The 17,344-nt window shown below is 47.8% G+C and overlaps 1 protein-coding gene across 1 annotated transcript in view; it reads left to right on the top strand.

Annotated features, from left to right (window-relative positions):
* The first annotated feature begins 3,130 nt into the window (after window positions 1-3,130).
* The window catches only part of LOC134966282 (GTPase HRas), a 129,849-nt gene continuing 115,635 nt past the window's right edge, over window positions 3,131-17,344 (top strand). Inside the window, exon 1 of the mRNA XM_063942894.1 lies at window positions 3,131-3,288. The gene's annotated coding sequence lies outside the window, so the exon portion shown is untranslated. The remainder of the gene's footprint in view (window positions 3,289-17,344) is intronic.

The raw sequence follows: 17,344 nt of genomic DNA, 5'->3' as shown, positions 1-17,344 counted from the left end.
GCTTAACCTGTATAGGGTAGCGACTCCACACTCTTTCTGGATTCCGCGTCGGCCGACCACTGGCGGAGCCACAGTCCCCGATGAGCTGAAACAGACATGGAAGAAATTCCCGCAGCCATGGAACCCAGGTATTTCATAGATTCCACCATGAAACCTGCAGAATCATGAATGTTACACAAGTACAATGCAACGTCATCCCTATCCATCGTGTCCAAATCCTCCATCAAGGCAGCCGACCATTTCACTATAGCCTTAGCAAACCATGCACTAGCAATAGTGGGATGTAAGATGGCCCCTGAAGCAGTGTACACTGACTTCGGAGTATTATCAATTTTTCTATCAGCCGGCTCCTTTAAAGCGGTAGTTCCTGGTACCGGTAAAACCACCTTCTTCGAGAGTCTGGATACAGATGCGTCAACAATAGGTGGGTTTTCCCACTTTTTCCTATCCTCCTCAGGGAAAGGAAAATCTACCATAACCCATTTAGGGATCTGAAACTTCTTTTCAGGATTCACCCAGGCCTTTTCAAATATAGCATTCAGCTCTTTTGACGCAGGGAAGGTTAGCAAAGCATTCTTGTTTTCAGTGAAGAAAGCCTCCTCAACCTGCTCAGGTGTGGTATCATTAACATTTAACACATCCCTGATCAACTCTATCAACAGCTGCGACCCCCTTGCAAGAGATGCGGACCCCCGCAACACATCCCCGTCACCATCTATAGTGTCAGAATCGGTATCCGTGTCGTCTTGTGTTACCTGCACAAGCGCACGTTTGTGGGAATATATAGCGGGGTGACCTGAGGTACCTGACAAGGGCCACACAGCCATAGAGGACTGTGAGACCTGGGTTGCCGACTCATTATTGGTAACCCTGTCAGAAATCTGGGAAATCCAAGTCCTGATAGAGGAAAACCACTCTGGTTCTCTTGCTGGAATCTGTGCTAAACCAGTGCTAACCTGATTGCATGGAATGGGATCATCCTGGGAGGATAAATCCTCTGCAGCATATGACACTGTATCCCTGGACATTGCTGCTAGTGACCACCAAACACACCACACACACACAGGATGGGGTAAGACAGAGTTTCCCCCCCATGAATGGCAAGAGAGAGAGAAAGAGATTGGAGCCAACCCACACCAGCGCTTTCTAAACTAAGAGACACCTCTTACCAGCGCTGACTTGTGCTCCTTAATAGGACACACAGTCAATAATTCAGCCTCTCCCCCTTCTACAATCCCCTGGTACCGGTAAAGTAACTGGAGCTGCTGTGGAGTGGATGATGATCTTCCTTCTGCTTGCAGCATGGAGGAAAATGGCGCTGGAACGCTGCAGGTCCGCTCTGAGGAGAAGCTCTGCCCCCTTCCCGGCGCTTTCTTCCCGCTCAACTGTGTTTGAGTTTTGGTCTGAGGAGTTGTGCTGGCTGGATCCCTGGGGTCCGACAGGCTTGCTGACCAAGTGTGAGGGGTAAGCGCTGGCCCAGGGCGCCCCTCACAGCGCCACACAGTGTGCCTCTGGTTACCATCCGGGAGCGCGGTTAATACTGCGCTCCCACCCCTGTTGCCGCCATCTTCACACCGGCCCCCCGCTTGCTAGGGGGGTCGGTGACTAACTCACCACATCCTTCAGCTCTGTAAGGGGTCGGCGGCATGCTGCTGGGGTGAGCGGTGCCCCTGTTGCGGAGACCGATCAGCCCCTCTGGAGCTCAGTGTCCAGTCAGCGGAGTCAGTGGCTCAGACCCCGCAGGGCGGACACTGCTCCCCCCCTTAGTCCCACACTCCAGGGAGGCCGTTGCCAGCAGCCTCCCTTTAAAATAAAAAACTCAAAAATAAACTTATTCCAGGAAAGCTCAGTAGAACTCCCCTAGCTGTGACCGGCTCCTCCGGTAGGAGGGGCATAGAGGGAGGAGCCAGCCCACACTCTTAAAGTGCCAATGGCTCCTGGTGGACCCGTCTATACCCCATGGTACTAATGTGAACCCCAGCATCCTCTAGGACGTTATAGGCCCTACACACTGGCCAATCCGCCGCCGAGCTGCCCGACGGCGGATACGGCCGACCCAGCGGCGAGGGGAGTGAAGTTTCTTCACTCCCCCCGTCACCCGGCTGCATTGAAGTGCAGGCAAATATGGATGAGATCGTCCAAATTGGCCTGCATGTACAGCCGACAGGGGACCAGCGATGAACGAGCGCGGGGCCGCGCATCGTTCATCGCTGGAGCCTCCACACTGCACGATATGAACGTTATCTCGTTCATTAATGAACGAGATCGTTCATATCGTGCAGTCATGTCGGCCAGTGTGTAGGGCCCTTTAGAGAAAAGGGCTTTGTAGTTTTTTACCCTCCAAATTTACATTGAAAGTATAGGAGAGGTTTATCCGTTGCCATGGCCTCTTTCCAAATTTGTACCGGTTTTTATGTGTAAAATATTGGAGGGTATGTATATGTTTTTGACCTAATTAATGCATAAAATACATGACAATTTCTGAGTGTTTTTATTTTTTTACATTTGCAGTTGAGTGGTTAAGGTTTCGTGTATCACTGCATCAACATATCTGCCCCATAACAATGCAGATTTCTTGTACTGGCAAACCTGAGGCTGAGGAAAACCCTGAAGATTTACAGATTAGACTATCATCATCGTTATTTTTATAAAATCCTCTCAACGCACAATGCTGGAGGTTGCAAACAGAAATCCTTTCGCTCAGGTCCGGATACCGGTCCATCCCTCATTCCCCACCAAGCCTGCCCTGGCCCCTGAGACACTGCAAACCTACTGTATGCAACAACAATAATCTACAACACAGGTTCTCATACTCGGTCCTCAGGACCCCACACGGTTTATGTTTTCCAGGTCACCTGTAAATTTTTAAAATGTGACAGTTGGTGACACACAGTGCAGCTGCCGGGTTACATGGAAAACGTGAACCGTGTGGGGTCCTGAGGACCGAGTTTGAGAACCACTGATCTACAATTATCTATCTAATAAATTACTATCTAATAAAAACAATAACAAAAAGTTAGGGCGGGAGCAAGAGACTTGGGAGCGGGCGTTGCTGCCAACCGTCAATCACATTTTCTCGTCTGATGATTTGTGGCAACGCACAGCAGGAAGTACTCTGAAACGTCAGCGTGTGATTGGGCGCGTCCGTGTATTCGGGGCTGTGGGCACTTCCGGTGCGCTAGTGGCTCTCTCTGCGGGAGGATGGGAGTGTTTGAGTGGCTGTGATCAGGGGGGAACCCGAACGAGGACGGGAGGAGGAGAAGCGACAGGGGAACGGGGAGTAGCCCGGTAAGAGTCTTCCTGTGCACCCTGCTCCCCGGGCAGTGTGTGTTTAGGGCAGAGCCCTCTCCCTGACCCCTCCCCCGGCCATCAGCTGGCACCTGCCTGCTGGTATCCCTCTGGGTGACCCGTGCAGCCACTTGTACACAGTTACCTCCTTCTGCAGCATTGACTGTGAGGGGCCTAGCTTATGTTCTCTGGGAGTAATGCAGTAATATCCCATCTGTAGCTGTGTACACAGCTTGTCCCTGTCCTACATTCTACTTGGTAACACCTCTGACCTGCTCTTTGTGCCACATGCCTGCTCCTTACTCATACTTAGAGTGTAAGCTCTTCAGGTAAGGGACAGTAGGGTGTACTGATGGAGTCCTCTGTGAGAAGCTCGGTGGGGGATAATTCCCACCATGCTTACAAGTATTGGACCGCTTTATTTTTACACTTTCAGTTTGGAAGCGCCTCTCTCGAATCTAAATATGTGCATTTTATTTCTTCTCAACTTGCAGTGCAACATGGTTTACCAAGGTGCATACTTACTCTTTCTTACTTTATTCTCAACTCAAAATCAGGACCCCGGTCAGGTGCTTCTGAGAGTATAAAATGGATTGAAGTCAGAACAAAACACTCATTTATCACATATCCCTATACTGTATGGATACCACATGTATGTACTTCTAAATAAGTTGCTTTTTTTTGTTTTAAAGCTTTACTTTAATGTTTTCTACACAATGGGCTAGATTAAATTGTTTGCTTAGTGAATAGCACCGCGAAGGAGCTCCCGGCGCTATTCAGTTCAGCAAGCTGCTTTGTCCGAGAATGGCCTTACACAGGGTGTTTAGGCGCGAGGGCGGGCCCTCTCCGACATAAGTGCCCTGCCGCGATGCTGTGTAAGCCGCGCAAAGGCACAAAACAGCATTACAGCACTAGTTTTGTTGGATTTCTGCTCGCATCCCCGTAGGGGCGTGAGCAGAAATCTGCTAGTCGGCCAAATCAGTGCGGTGAATTGAATAGCGCTGGGAACACTTCGCAATCAAATCGCCCCAATGATCGCACTGACTATATTGGGCATTTGGCTGGATAACATCAGTTGTGGCCCCAAGATGACTACAATATTGATATCAACACTTGTCATTTGCAATGTACTGTTCTGCAAATTATGCTGTATTTGTTTGTGGTGTCTTACATCCAGTGATATTAAAAACTATTTGAGTGTCAGGAAGTTGTGTGGTCCAAGTTATGGAGAAATTAAACCATATAATTTACTATTTCTACAATGCCTCAAATAGTTTCATTTATACTGCACACATGCTAATTTTGGTCCGAGATTTCAGCGTGTTCCAGAAACAACGATTGTCTGCTGACCATATAAAATTTGATGTGATTATCATGCATGTTGAGAAATGCGCGCTGTGTGTCGTTTGCAACTTCTAACTACATTTTGGAGCCCCAGGTGTGTGATCCAACCAGACTTTTTATTAAAATATGGCCATAGAGATTGCAATGACTCATTGCTGGCTTTAAGCTTGTGCCGAACAATCGGATTGGTCAAGATGATTGCATCTTTCACTTATCACCTAAAGGGCCCTACACACTTGACGATAACGATGTTGGATATGAACGATATCGTTCAAAAATTAACGTATATCGTTGTGTGTATGCATCAACGATGCGCGGCACCGCACTCGTTCATCGCTGTTCTATCCTCGTTTATACATGCAAGTCAATTTGGACGATATAGATGTATGTACTGTCATAATGTCCAAATCAATATAGTCCAGAGTGTAGGCAAAAATTGTTGATGTTAAAATCGCTAAAATTGCCCAGTGTGTAGGGCCCTTAAGGGTGGGTACACACTATAACGATCTGTGACCAGTATGTAGTTTCAGGCTAAATAAGAATGACATGTCAGTCAATTCGTTCAGTGTGTATGCCCGATTTGCATGCTCCCGCGGTTGTATGCAATATAATTCGGTTGGCCGTGCTGCAGCATGGCATCTTGCATCGTGCTGTTTTACCCTGCATCGTGCAAGTGTGTATGCACTTGCCGATGCAGGGTCCCGTCGGGGTTTGATCGCTTGCTTAAACAGCGTTCTAGTGTGTACCCAGCCTAAGTCAAGACATGTGAGGCAAGTACAGACAGCGTCCTACATCTTTGCTGTAGTCACGTCAAACAGCCTCTCTTAGCACACCAGGTCGCGTGAGAATTATTTTTTACAGAAAATACATCTTGGTCGCACCACAGTGTGACTAGGACACTTGAGAATGCTGTTTAATTTGATATGACACTTTTCTATCTGTGTGCGACTAAAGCTACACATTAGACGACCTGTTGTACCCAGCGACAGCAGATGCGATTGAGTGATATTTCGTGCAGCCTTTACACACTGACGATTTTAAACAATTTCTCATTCTGATCCATCAGAAATCTGGCAATCGTTCAAAATCCGTCTGTGTACACAGCGTTAGTCAATGAATCTGCATATGAAGTGCTACAATGTAGCAGCTGCAGCTTTTTTCCAATACAAGTTCTTTTCTGCTTCATATACAGTCTCAGTCACACACAATATACAAGTGTTATATATCAAACTAATCAGCACATTATCCTCTTGCGTCCTAGTCTCATTACATTTCGTTTAAGACACACACACACAAAAAAAAAGCCAGAGTTGCATGGGACCTGGCGGCTCACTCGCGCCATGCACCATGTGTTGCATAGCTAGCTAGATGTATGGCATGGCATGTTCACTACATATTGTAGATTACTACAGCTCCGGGCTATATCTGATTCACACTCCAACTTTCTTGACGTTCCTCTAGACCAGGCTTTCCCAACCTCGGTCCTCAAGGCACACTATCAGTCCATGTTTTAGTGATATCCATGCTGGAGAACAGGTGGACTCAATTAGTACCTCAGTTATTTTGATTTAACCATCTGTGCTGAAGCCTGGATATCACTAAAACCTGCACTGTTATAGGCCCTACACACTGGGCGATATCACTCAAAGATATGAATGATCTCGTTCATTAATGAACGAGATATCGTTCATATCCTTGAGTGTGGAGGCACCAGCGATGAACGATGCGCGGCCCCACGCTTGTTCATCGCTGGTGCCCCGTCGGTTGTGCATGCAGGCCAATATGGACGATCTCGACCATATTCGCCTGCACTTCTATGGAGCCGTGTGATGGGGGGAGTGAAGTAACTTCAGCTTGGTGGCGGATCGTTAAATGTGTAGGGCCCTTAAGTGTGCCTTGAGGACAGAGGTTGGGAATGCCTGCTCTAGACGTATCTGGGTTTTTCCATATTGTCTTGTAAATGCTATAATGACTGCCATGTGTTGGTTTGTAGTAGTCTCTCATCATTTACCCAATTTTGAAGACCTGGCACTCAAGTTTCCAAAGTGGGTGGGTCCCTGGGGACGCGCTCCTCATTAGCCAATCTGATTGATGCTGGCCCCAGCTGAATGATCTAAAGAGGAGGTGGATCCTTTCCCCTCCTCTTTAGCTCCTCTCCTGTCCTGTGCATGGCGCTGCTCGCGGCAGTTGAGGGAAGCGGGTCTAAGTTGCTCAACAGGGTGATTGCCACAGCGTCTGGGGAGTGCTGTCGATGTGGCACAATGCAGGGATCGGCGTCCGTGATTGAGCAGGTAAAGCTGGACTTAGTGAGAGGGGCTTCCCGCGGTGCTGTCTGAGGTGGTGGGCGCATTGCCGCACTTGCTTTGAGGGTTCCTCAAACCAAGCGCGGCCACAGCCTCAGACGGCACCGCGGGAGCCCCTCTCACTAAGCCCAGCTTTACCTGCTCAATCACGGATGCCGGTCTGGAGTCTCTGGCGGGGGGGGGGCTGGATATGCGGTAGCTGCCTGCCTGTGTCCGCTGCGGGTGATTAGGTGCCGGCCGTGACGCGTCTTAGTCACGGCCGTGTAAGACTGGTCTTGCTGAGGGGGCCGGGCTTCCCGCGATCTGAGGGGAGGGAGGCTGGCTATGCAGTGGTGACTGTCTTTTTACTGTTATGACTGCTGCAGTGTTCCCGCGGGGAGCTGATACGGTGGGTGGACCGCTTGTGAAAGCCAATGGGGGCTCCCCATGGGGTCCGGCATGGCACAACTCCCTGGCAAAGTGTACAGCTAACTGCCGGGGAGTGTGTGTGTGTGTGACAGTCGGGTCGCGGCGTGCTGCAGGGGGTTATTAGATGCCAGTATAGCCTGGTCCTGGGGCTACCTTCTGTAAGTCCCATGCAATCTGGTCCTAGAGCTCTGTAAAAAGTAAGCAGCCATGGGGGTCCTCGGTAACCATAATGCTGTATAATGTCTGTTCCTGTCCAAATGTGGTGGGACTACAAGTCCCAGCATATCTTGTCAACTGGATGTGCTTGGACTTGTAGTGCCATCACAGCTGGAGAGGCCTTGCCAAGCACGATATTGCTAATTATGTGTAGGTGTTTTGTGGAGGGCTTCAGCTTTTAAATGCATTTATTACATGCCATGTTGTTTAGGTTGGCATTACCTAGCTAGCAGCAGGAGTATTTGTTTCAAAATGACAATTGATCATGTCTTTTTTTTTTTTTTTTTTTATGGTAAGGAAAGGTTTTAATTTTCTCCATAATATACTACTGAGGTCACCATCTGCTAACAGCCTCGGATTTACGTTCACATCATTAAATGTTAGTTGTCCTGGCGCAATGTGTATAACGTGCTGTACCTGGCGCAATGTGTATAACGTGCTGTACCTGGCGCAATGTGTATAACGTGCTGTACCTGGCGCAATGTGTATAACGTGCTGTACCTGGCGCAATGTGTATAACGTGCTGTACCTGGCGCAATGTGTATAACGTGCTGTACCTGGCGCAATGTGTATAACGTGCTGTACCTGGCGCAATGTGTATAACGTGCTGTACCTGGCGCAATGTGTATAACGTGCTGTACCTGGCGCAATGTGTATAACGTGCTGTACCTGGCGCAATGTGTATAACGTGCTGTACCTGGCGCAATGTGTATAACGTGCTGTACCTGGCGCAATGTGTATAACGTGCTGTACCTGGCGCAATGTGTATAACGTGCTGTACCTGGCGCAATGTGTATAACGTGCTGTACCTGGCGCAATGTGTATAACGTGCTGTACCTGGCGCAATGTGTATAACGTGCTGTACCTGGCGCAATGTGTATAACGTGCTGTACCTGGCGCAATGTGTATAACGTGCTGTACCTGGCGCAGTGTGTATAACGTGCTGTACCTGGCGCAGTGTGTATAACGTGCTGTACCTGGCGCAGTGTGTATAACGTGCTGTACCTGGCGCAGTGCGTATAACGTGCTGTACCTGGCGCAGTGCGTATAACGTGCTGTACCTGGCGCAATGCGTATAACGTGCTGTACCTGGCGCAATGCGTATAACGTGCTGTACCTGGCGCAATGCGTATAACGTGCTGTACCTGGCGCAATGCGTATAACGTGCTGTACCTGGCGCAATGCGTATAACGTGCTGTACCTGGCGCAATGCGTATAACGTGCTGTACCTGGCGCAATGCGTATAACGTGCTGTACCTGGCGCAATGCGTATAACGTGCTGTACCTGGCGCAATGCGTATAACGTGCTGTACCTGGCGCAATGCGTATAACGTGTTGTACCTGGCGCAATGCGTATAACGTGTTGTACCTGGCGCAATGCGTATAACGTGTTGTACCTGGCGCAATGCGTATAACGTGTTGTACCTGGCGCAATGCGTATAACGTGTTGTACCTGGCGCAATGCGTATAACGTGTTGTACCTGGCGCAATGCGTATAACGTGCTGTACCTGGCGCAATGTGTGTATAGGAGGTTCTACCTGGTGCAATGTGTATAAGCGGCACTACTGTGTGGTGTAATGTGTGTATAGGAGGTTCTACCTGGTGCAATGTGTATAAGCGGCACTACTGTGTGGTGTAATGTGAATTGGCACTACTATGTGGTCACGCTTCTAAAATTTAGCGGCGCGCATTGCCTATACTTTGCGGTCTGGGAGGTGGGACACCAATTCGCTTTCTGCCTAAGGGCACCAAAATGTCCAGTTACACAGCTCTGGTGCAGGGTGTCCTGCATGCTACACAGCCCATCAGCACTGTCACCCCATCCCCCCACCTTGCAACACTTTTGTAGTGTCCAAATAACATTAATAAAAACCTTCATTCCGATGGGACCCAGAAAAGGATCGGTAGGATCCGCTGGGGGGGGGGGGGGCGCGCGCGCCCGCCCTGGGCAGCAATTATTATTATATACAGTCTGGCACTCTATATATGTAAAAACCCCCGCCATTTTTTCACACAAAGCGGGACAGAAGCCCGCCGCTGAGGGGGCGGGGCCTTCTTCCTCAGCACACCAGCGCCATTTTCTCTTCACAGATCCATGGAAAGATGCTCCCCAGGCTCTCCCCTGCAGTATCCAGATACACAAAGGGTGAAAAGAGGGGGGGGCACATAAATTTATGCGCAAATTTGTATATACAGCAGCTACTGGGTAAACACTGAGTTGTAGTGTAATCCCTGAGTTATATAGCGCTGGGGTGTGTGCTGGCATACTCTCTCTCTGTCTCTCCAAAGGGCCTTGTGGGGGAACTGTCTTCAAATAGAGCATCCCCTGTGTGTGTGGTGTGTCGGTACGCGTGTGTCGACATGTCTGAGGTAAAAGGCTCCCCTAAGGAGGAGATAGAGAAAATGTGTGTGAGAGGGTGTCTCCGTCGACAACGCCGACACCTGTTTGGATATGTGTAAGTGCTGAGGTGAATTTATTGCACAAAAGATTAGAGAACAGACAGGAAATCTACCTATGTCTGTCCCTATGTCGCAGAGACCTTCAGAGTCTCACAATGATCACTATCCAAAATAATACACACTGATATCGACACGGAGTTTGACTCCAGTGTCGACTACGATAATGCAAAGTTACAGCCAAAATGGCTAAAAGGTATTCAATATATGATTATTGTAATAAAAGATGATTTGCATATCACTGATGACTCATTTGTCCCTGACACAAGGGTACACATGTTACGGGGAAGAAAGCTGAGGTAAATTTCCCTCCTCATATGAGGAAAAAGGGCGGGAATCTCCAGACAAGAAACTGCAGCTTCCCACAAGGAATTCTCAGGCAGTATCCTTTCCCCACTAGGGCCAGGATGTGATGGGAATCTTCCCCTACGTCACGTTTGCCCAGAAGGTAGCACTAGCTGTTCTCAGGGATCCTGCAGATAGCGTGCACATTCTAGTACACTACTCAGACCGGCGATTGTGTCGGCATGGGTTTATAGCGCTGTGGCAGCGTGGACAGCGTGGACAGGTACCTTATCAGCAGAGATTGAGACCCTAGTATGCATATAGATATATATGTGTGTGTATATATATATATATATATATATATATATATATATATATATATAAGTCCAAACAGCGGTAGCACTCACATCTTCATAATACACAAACACTGGGGTGTCCACTCATATACCGAAGTATCCAAATTGTAGATAAAATTCAGAGGGGGCACTCTCCAGACTTTTTCATAAATACACCAGTTCATTAATTTGTAATATACTTTACATATTCAGCATAATGGCAAGATATATCTTGCCATTATGCTGAATATGTAAAGTATATTATAAATAAATGAACTGGTTTATTTATGAAAAAGTCTGGAGAGTGCCCCCTCTGAATTTTATCTATATATATAGATATAGATAGATAGATAGATGTAGATAGAGATAGATAGATAGATATATAGATATAGATAGATATAGATATATATACATATTGAAGATGCTGTCTTAAGAGATAGAGAGAGATATATATATATATATATATATATATACACACACACACACACACACACACACACACACACACACACACACACACACACACACGAAAAACCACAGCACTCACCACACCAGAAGCGGGGCACAGCTATGCACTTACCACTCACAGGGTGGGGTGCATGTAACACTGCACTCTCCACCACAGAAGCGGGGTACACAGCTGTACTTACCACTCACAGGGCGGGGTGCATGTAGCCCATGACCACATCGCTCTAATAAATACAAACAGAGAACCCAGCACTCACCAAAGTAAACTCACTTATCCTCAACAATTCAATAAATAAATGATGGGGGTTTAGTTGGTGGATTGGCCAATGCACGGAAGCCTGCATGTGGTGTGGTGAGTGCTGTGGTTTTTCCTCTGTGTGTATATGAAGGGGTTAATTTATGGTTAGCTCTTATTAACCGTGGCCACTAGCTTTCTCATGCACCCCTGTGTGGACTTTATTATCCTGAACCTGTCTCAGCTGTTCTTTAGCAATCATCTTTGAGCCAGTGCAATAGGTGACTAGTGTGCCTTTAAAAGCCATAAAGTCATTGGCAGGTACACATTACATCTAGCAGGCAGATGGTGCAGCAGTGAACTAGTCAGGTTTTAAGACTCTGTGATAGTGTAGGACCTGCATGAAGGTGGGGCACCTTGAAAATCGGTATGCAGGCTTCCGTGCATTGGCCAATCCACCAACTAAACCCCCATCATTTATTTATTGAATTGTTGAGGATAAGTGAGTTTACTTTGGTGAGTGCTGGGTTCTCTGTTTATATATATATATATATATATATATATATATATATATATATATATATATATATATATATATATATAACATGCCCAAAGAGACATGAGTTTACTGGGTCCTGGAGTCAAAGCTATGTCGATTTCTGCTTGACGTGTCCTGTAGAATATGCACTGGACAGATGATGCCGCCTTAAGAGGCATATGGAAGGCTGAGGATTGTGTGGAGAAGGGTTCTCGCACCTGGTCTCCGCAGCTTTAGCTGGTAAATTCTAAAATTTTGCCTTATATTCCTGCACAGCCTAGGAAGGCACGACATTATCAAATGCAGCCTTTCGAATAAAGAATCAAGAAAGTCCGAGGTGCGTCCTTTCTTGGCAGAGGAAAGAAGCTGCACAACACAGCTAGTTCCCAGGAACAGAAGTCCTCCCCGGCCTCTACAAAAATCCACCGCATGTCGCTGGGGCTCCACAGGCGGAGCTAGGCCCGGTGGGGGCACGCCTTCGTAAGTTCAGCCACAAGTGGGTTCACTCCCTGTTAGATCCCTGGGCGATCGATATTGTGTCTCAGGGATATAAGCTGGATTTTGAGAAGATGCCCCCTCACCGACGGCCTTGCCGGCTTCCCCCCACGAGAGGGAAACAGCGTTAACTGCAATTCACAAATTGTATCTTCAACAGGCGGTGGTCAAGGTTCCCCTCCTTCAACAAGGAGGGGGTTATTATTCAACCATGTTGTAGTCCCGTAACCTGACGGTTCGGTGGTACCCATATTGAATTTAAAATCCCTGAACATATACCTGAAAAGGTTCAAGTTCACGTTGAAATCGCTAAGAGCGGTTATTGCAAGCCTGAAAGGTGACTCGGGACATAAAGGATGCATACCTTCAGGTCCCCATTTATCCACCTCATCAGGCATACCTCAGAATTACGGTACGGGATTGTCATTACCAATTTCAGAGGTTGCCGTTTGGTCTCTCCACGGCCTTGAGAATGTTCACCAAGGTAATGGCGGAAATGATGGTGCTCCTGCGGAAGCAAGGTGTCACTATTATCACGTACTTGGACGATCTCATAAAAGCGAGATCAAGAGAGCAGTTGCTGAACAGCGTATCACTTTCTCTGGAAGTGTAACGGCAACACGGCTGGATTCTATATATTCCAAAGTCGCAGTGGGTTCTTACAGCTCATCTGCTTCACCTAGGCATGATCCTAGACACAGACCAGAAAAGGGTTATCTCCCGATAGAGAGAGCTCAGGAGCTCGTGACACTGGTCGGGAATCTATTAAAACCAAAACAGGGGTCAGTGCATCACTGCACTCGAGTCCTGGGAAGGAGGGTGGCCTCATACGAGGATATTCCCTTCGGCAGGTTCTATACGAGGTCCTTCCAATGGGACTTACTGGACAAATGGTCCGGATCACATCTTCAGATGCATCGGTTAATCACCCTATCCCCCAGGGCCAGGGTGTCTCTTCTGTGGTGGCTGCAGAGTGCTCATCTTCTCGAGGGCCGCAGGTTCGGCATACAGGACTGGGTCCTAGTGACCACGGATGCAAGCCTCCGCGGATGAAGGGCAGTCACTCAGGGAAGAAACTTCCAAGGGCTGTGGTCAAGTCAGGAGACTTGTCTGCACATAAATATACTGGAACTAAGGGCCATATACAACACCCTGAGTCAAGCGGAGCCCCTGCTTCGAGACCAACCAGTGCTGATTCAGTCAGACAACATCACGGCGGTCGCCCATGTAAACCGCCAGGGGGCACAAGAAGCAGGGTGGCAATGGCGGAAGCCACAAAGATTCTTCGTTGGGCGGAGAATCACGTGCAAGCACTGTCAGCAGTGTTCATTCTGGGAGTGGACAACTGGGAAGCAGATTTCCTCAGCAGACACGACCTCTACCCAGGAGAGTGGGGACTTCATCAAGAAGTCTTCACACAGATTGCAAATCGATGGGAACTGCCACAGGTGGACATGATGGCGTCCCGCCTCAACAAAAAGCTAAAAAGATATTGCGCCAGGTCAAGGGACCCCCAGGCGATAGCTGTGGACGCGCTAGTGACACCGTGGGTGTTCCAGTCGGTATATGTGTTTCCTCCTCTTCCTTTCATACCAAAGGCGTTGAGAATTGTAAGAAAAAGAGGAGTGAGAACAATACTCATTGTTCCGGATTGGCCAAGAAGGACTTTGTACCCGGAACTGCAAGAAATGCGCACAGAGGACCCATGGCCTCTGCCTCTCAGACAGGACCTGCTGCAACAAGGGCCCTGTCTGTTCCAAGACTTACCGCGGCTGCGTTTGACGGCATGGCGGTTGAACGCCGGATCCTAGCGGTAAAAGGCATTCCGGATGAGGTTATTCCTACGCTGATAAAGGCTAGGAAGGACGTGACAGCAAAGCATTATCACCGTATATGGCGAAAATATGTTGCTTGGTGTGAGGCCAGGACGGCCACTACAGAGGAATTCCAGCTGGGTCGATTCCTGCACTTCCTACAGTCAGGAGTGTCTATCGGCCTAAAATTAGGGTCCATAAGGGACCAGATTTCGGCCCTATCCATTTTCTTTAAAAAAGAACTGACTTCACTGCCTGAGGTTCAGACGTTTGTTAAGGGAGTGCTGCATATTCAGCCTCCTTTTGTGCCACCAGTGGCACCTTGGGATCTTAACGTTGTGTTGGATTTCCTGAAATCTCACTAGTTTGAGCCACTTAAGACCGTGGAACTAAAGTATCTCACGTGGAAAGTGGTCATGCTGTTGGCCTCAGCATCGGCTAGGCGTGTGTCAGAATTGGCGGCTTTGTCATGTAAAAGCCCCTATCTGATCTTCCATATGGACAGGGCAGAATTGCGGACTCGTTCCCAATTTCTCCCAACGGTGGTATCGTTTCATTTGAACCAACCTATTGTGGTGCCTGCGGCTACTCGGGACTTGGAGGACTCCAAGTTGCTGGACGTAGTCAGGGCTTTGAAAATATGTTTCCAGAACGGCTGGAGTCAGGAAGACTGACTCGCTGTTTATCCTGCATGCACCCAACAAGCTGGGTGCTCCTGCTTCAAAGCAAACTATTGCTCGCTGGATCTGTAGCACGATTCAGCTGGCTCATTCTGCGGCTGGATTGCCGCATCCAAAATCAGTAAAAGCCCATTCCACAAGGAAGGTGGGCTCTTCTTGGGCGGCTGCCCGAGGGGTCTCGGCTTTACAGCTTTGCCGAGCGGCTACTTGGTCGGGTTCAAACACTTTTGCAAAGTTCTACAAGTTGGATACCCTGGCTGAGGAGGACCTTGTGTTTGCTCATTCGGTGCTGCAGAGTCATCCGCACTCTCCCGCCCGTTTGGGAGCTTTGGTATAATCCCCATGGTCCTTACGGAGTTCCCAGCATCCACTAGGACGTCAGAGAAAATAAGAATTTACTCACCGGTAATTCTATTTCTCGTAGTCCGTAGTGGATGCTGGGCGCCCGTCCCAAGTGCGGACTTTCTGCAATACGTGTATATAGTTATTGCTTAAATAAGGGTTATTGTTATGAGCCATCCGTTGAGTGAGGCTCAGTTGTTGTTCATACTGATAACTGGGTAAGGTTATCACAAGTTGTACGGTGTGGCTGGTATGAGTCTTGCCCTGGATTCCAAAAATCCTTTCCTTGTAATGTCAGCTCTTCCGGGCACAGTTTCCCTAACTGAGGTCTGGAGGAGGGGCATAGAGGGAGGAGCCAGTGCACACCAGATAGTACCTAATCTTTTCTTTAGAGTGCCCAGTCTCCTGCAGAGCCCGTCTATTCCCCATGGTCCTTACGGAGTTCCCAGCATCCACTACGGACTACGAGAAATAGAATTACCGTTGAGTAAATTCTTAGTATATACTAGTTGGTTGGTTGGGTCCAAACAAAAATTTAAAATTTAGTGTGAATGCATGTAGATGTGGTAGGGAATATAGATTGTAAGTTCCACTGGGGCAGGGACTGATGTGAATGTCCAAATATTCTCTGTAAAGCGCTGCGGAGTATGTGTGCGCTATATAAATAGCTGGTTATAAATAAATAATATTTGCATTGCCGACCGTGATGCACAGCTCAGTGTACTAGAGAGGCAGGGCTGCAACTTTTAACTGCACATGAATTTGTTTTAAACATGTACATTGTTGCAGATGAAGCACAGAAAAACTTGGCCTGATAAAAAAAAAAAAAAAAGTAGAGATGAGCGGGTTTGGTTCTCAGAGAACCGAAACACCCCCTCCACCCCGAACTTCACGTTCCAGGCCAGAATCCGAGTCCGGCTTGGGACTTCCCGCCAGACTCAGAACGAGGCAAAACGTCATCATCCCGCTGTCGTATTCTCTCGGGTTTTGGATTCCATTTAAACAGCCGCGCGTCGCCGCCATTTTCACTCCGGTCTTAGAGACTGAGGAAGATAAACCTCTGTCTCTCTGTGGGTGGTGGCGTCCGGTGGGGTCTGTGTGCTCTTTAGGGGTGCTGTTCCTGTCTCTGTGGTGTCCCTGTGATGTTAGGGGTGCTGTCGTGGCTGTCACAGGTGTTTCATGTACTTTTATGGGTGCTGCAGTTGTACATGCGTGTTACTGTCCTGGCTGTCACTGTGTTGTACAGGGGGCAGGGCACTGTCCTCCTGTATGCAGTGAAAACACAGGGGTACTTGCCCTGTCTTGTATGCTGTAAAAATTCAGCGGTGCTGCTGTTAAAATAAATGTACAGTGGCCCTGTCTTGTATGCTGTAAAATACAGGGGTGCTGTTGTTAAAATAAAAGTACACTAGCCCTGTATGCTGTAAAAATACAGGGGTGCTGTTAAATTAAAATTACACTGGTCCGGTATGCTGTAGAAATACAGGAGTGTTGTTAAAACAAAATTACACTGTCCCTGTCTTATATGCTGTAAAAATTCAGGGGTGCTGTTAAAATAAAAGTACACTGGCCTTGTATGCTATAAAAATACAAAGGTGCTGTTAAATTAAAATTACACTGGTCCGGTATGCTGTAAAATACAAGGGTGCTGTTTAAAATAAATGTACACTGACCCTGTCTTGTATGCTGTAAAATTACAGGGGTGCTGTGAATATAAAGGGGCACTGTTCTGTCTTCTGTAATAGTAAAGGGGTGATGACCTGTGAAATGATCAAAAATATGGAGGTAATAGTGGAAGATCAGGAACCACTTCCAGTTTCTAGTACTAGTGCTGAACCTGCTACTGCCACCAGTAATTACATTGATGATGCAATTCCATCAACGTTGTCTGCTAAAGCCGATGCCCAATGTCGTCATAGAGGGCATGTAAAATCCGAGAAGCTAAAATTTAATAATCAGAAAAAAAAAGAAATCTGATGAGAAACATAAAATTGGCAATATGCCATTCACAACACGAAGTGGCAAGGAAAGGCTAAGGCCTTGGCCTATGTTCATGACTGGTGGTTCAGCTTCTCATGAGGATGGAAGCCATCTTCCCTCGAAAAATGAAAAAAATTAAGCTTGTTAAAGCGCAG

This window comes from Pseudophryne corroboree, chromosome 10, assembly GCF_028390025.1.
Source record: "Pseudophryne corroboree isolate aPseCor3 chromosome 10, aPseCor3.hap2, whole genome shotgun sequence".
NCBI lineage: Eukaryota > Metazoa > Chordata > Amphibia > Anura > Myobatrachidae > Pseudophryne > Pseudophryne corroboree.
The sequence above is the reverse complement of the archived record's forward strand: the minus strand, read 5'-3'. Positions and strand labels throughout refer to the sequence as shown.